This window comes from Lathyrus oleraceus, chromosome 1 (genome assembly GCF_024323335.1).
Source record: "Lathyrus oleraceus cultivar Zhongwan6 chromosome 1, CAAS_Psat_ZW6_1.0, whole genome shotgun sequence".
NCBI lineage: Eukaryota > Viridiplantae > Streptophyta > Magnoliopsida > Fabales > Fabaceae > Lathyrus > Lathyrus oleraceus.
The window spans coordinates 101,863,869-101,867,631 of NC_066579.1; the positions used below are offsets into that span (position 1 = coordinate 101,863,869).

A 3,763-nucleotide genomic window follows, 5' to 3' on the forward strand; every position below is an offset into this window, starting at 1 on the left:
ATTAAGAGAGCTATGGCCGAAGATTAAAACCAATGACCTCTTAAGGACTTCGCTCAACCTTCTAATGAAGAACCTAGTTCTAGTATAGTAAACCCAACCATCCCAGCTAATAATTTTGAACTTAAACCATCCCTGTTGCAACTAGTGCAACAGAGACAATTCACAGGTCTCGCTACTGAGAACCCAAACCAACATTTAAAAATATTTCTTCAATTAGCAGATACTTTTAAAACCAATGGAGCTTCTCCTGAGGCAATACGTTTATGATTATTCCCTTTTTCCGTCAGAGATAAAGCCCTATCATGGTTAGATTCCCTTCCACCCAATTCTATTACGACTTGGGATAACCTTAGAAGAGTTTTTCTTGCTAGATATTTTCCCCCGAGTATAACCGCCGTTCTTCGAAACCATATAACTAGATTTACCCAAAACCAAGGAGAATCGCTGTTCGAAGCTTGGGAAAGATATAAAGAGTTGTTACGAGCATGCCCACATCATGGCTTATAAAATTGGTTAATCATTCAAACCTTCTATAATGGACTTCATTACAACACAAAGATGACCATCGACGCTGCCGCAGGCGGTGCTCTGATGAACAAACCTTATCCTGAAGCTAGTGCCCTCATCGAAGATATGGCTCAAAACCATCAATCATGGGGAGTCGAGCGAGCGACAATTGAGAAGAAGGAAGCCCAAGGAGGAGTGCATGAACTAAGCTCTATAGACATGATGCAAGCTAAGATGGACGCATTAGCCCTCAAAGTCGAGCATATGTGCATAAACCCGAATACTGTAGCCACAGTTTCGTCGGATTGTGAGATATGTGGAACCAAAGGACACCAATCTGCAGAATGCAGTCTATTAAACGAAACCCACTATGAGCAAGTGAACTACACCCAAGGGAACCCATATTCGAATACCTATAACCCTGGATGGAGGAATCACCCGAACTTCTCCTATAAAAACAATAACCCTATTCAAAATAATGCACCCCCGAGACCTAGTTATCAAGCCCCAAGATCAAATCAACCTATGCAACCTGTACCACCAAAGCCGAGCCTTGAGAAAATTATGGAAAATTTTATCACCGCTCAAACCCAACAAAACAAGGAGTTCATGAACCAAAACATTCATGTTAGCGAATTGATTACTCAGTTAGGAACCAAGGTTGACCAAATAGTTACTCATACCAAGATGCTTGAAACCCAGATCTCTCAGGTAACTTTAAACCAAGCCCCTCAGACTACACCTGGAGGATAATTCCCTGGACAACCTCAACAAAATCCGAGAGGACAAGCCAATGCCATTACCCTACGAAGTGGGAACGCTTATGATGAGCCACCAAACCCTAGATTGAGTGAACCCGAAACTTCTAAGGAATGTACCAAACCCACAGACGAAGTAAAGGAACCAGAGGAATCTGAAAACCAGGAAGGTCGAGAAAAAGGAGAAGAACCTAAAGATAAAACTTACGTACCACCCCCTCCATATAAACCACCTATACCATATCCGCAAAGACTCAAACAAACCCAGATCAATAAACAATATCAAAAATTTATTAAAGTTATAGAAAAACTTCATGTAGAAATCCCTTTCACATAAGCCATCACCCAAATACCTTCTTATGCAAAGTTTCTCAAAGACATCCTTACCAACAAACGTAGACTTGACGATCCGAAGCCTTTGGAATGTAATGCTATTTCCGAGGACAAATTAGCAAAGAGAGATAAAGATCCTGGAAATTTCTCCATTCCTTGCCTTTTGGGTAATCATGTCATCGAAAAAGCTTTTCTAGACTTAGGAGCTAGTGTAAGCCTAATGCCTTTAGCAGTGTGTGAGAGGTTAAACTTAGGAGAATTACAACCCACTAAGATGTCACTTCAGTTAGCCGATAGATCAGTTAAATATCCGATAGGCATTTTAGAAGATGTTCCTGTTAGGATAGGTCAGTTATTTATCCCTACTGATTTTGTTATCATGGACATCAAAGAGGACAATGATATACCGATCCTTCTAGGTAGACCATTCTTATCGACTGCAGGAGCCATAATAGATGTCAAGAAAGGAAAGTTGACATTTGAGGTAGGTGACGAGAAAATAGAATTTATACTTTCGAAATTTCCTATGGCACCTGTGATGGGAGACTCGTGTTATGCCTTAGATATCATTGATGAATGTGTTAGAGAATTAGAACAAAAAGAAATTATAAAAACAATTAAGTTACCATCAACTCTCATAAGGGAAGATGATGACTTTAAGAAACCCTACATCGATGATAACCTTTACGAATGTTTATCCCTTACTCTAGATCCTATGCCATGCCCTAAGAAACCAACCTTAGAACTTAAGGAACTACCTAAGAACCTGAGATACGAGTTCCTCGATGAAAAGATGAACCGTCCAGTTATAGTTAGTGCTACCTTGAGCCAAAAGGAAACAAACCAACTTTTAGACGTTTTACGAAGATATCCCTCAGCCTTAGGATATAATATCTCTGACCTGAAAGGTATAAGTCCATCCGTATGCATGCATCGGATTTCGCTCGAAAAAGATTCAAAACCCTCTAGGGAACATCAGAGAAGAATAAACCCTATAATGAGTGATGTTGTTAAAAAGGAAGTTCTTAAGTTACTTGAGGCAGGTATCATCTACCAGATCTCGGATAGTAAGTGGGTGAGCCCTGTGCATGTAGTACCTAAAAAGGGAGGCATCACAGTCGTACAAAATGATAAAGGCGAACATGTAGCAAAACATTTAGAAGGAGGATGGCGGATGCGTATAGATTATAGAAAATTAAATAAAGCAACTAGGAAGGACCATTTCCCTTTAGCATTTATAGACCAGATTTTGGAGCGTCTATCCAGACACTCTTACTTCTGCTATCTAGATGGATACTCTGGATTCTTCCAAATACCTATCCACCCCGAAGATCAAGAAAAAACCACCTTTACATGCCCTTATGGAACTTTTGCCTACAGACGAATGCCATTCGGCCTCTGTAACGCCCCAACTACTTTCCAACGCTGCATGATGTCAATCTTTGCAGATTACCTTAATGGTATCATGGAAGTGTTTATGGATGATTTCTCGGTTTGCGGATTTTATTTCCACAATTGTCTTGCTAACCTTGAGAAAATCCTGGAGAGATGCGTGGAGGTGAAGCTCGTGCTAAACTGGGAAAAGTGTCATTTCATGGTAACCGAAGGAATAGTTTTAGGACATATAGTTTCCGAAAAAGGTATAGAGGTAGATAAAGCTAAAATAGAAGTTATAGAAAACCTAAATCCACCAAGAACCATCAGAGAAGTCCGAAGCTTTCTTGGACACGCTGGATTCTACCGGCGTTTTATTAAGGACTTCTCCAAAATAACCAAACCTTTAACTGGACTTTTAATGAAAGATGCTGAATTCATTTTCGACGAAAAATGTAATGACGCATTTAATCTTTTAAAGCAAGCCTTAGTATCTGCACCCATTATGAAACCACCTGATTGGTCAGAACCTTTTGAGATAATGTGCGATGCTAGTGATTATGCAGTTGGAGCCGTTCTAGGACAAAGGAAAGATAAAAAATCACATGCCATTTATTATGCCAGTAGAACCCTAGATGCTGCCCGACTTAACTACGCAACAACTGAAAAAGAATTACTCGCTGTAGTTTTCGCTATGGACAAATTTAGATCTTATCTAGTAGGAGCAAAAATTATTGTTTACATCGATCAACTGCCATTCGTTACCTATTAAGTAAAAAAGATGCCAAGCC

At 39.8% G+C, this 3,763-nt stretch overlaps 1 non-coding gene across 1 annotated transcript; it reads right to left on the reverse strand.

Moving 5' to 3' along the window:
- Positions 1-396: 396 nt before the first annotated feature.
- On the reverse strand, positions 397-503 carry LOC127116313 (small nucleolar RNA R71). The gene has a single exon (XR_007801266.1). It is a non-coding gene; the product is annotated as a small nucleolar RNA R71 (small nucleolar RNA).
- Positions 504-3,763: the final 3,260 nt, after the last annotated feature.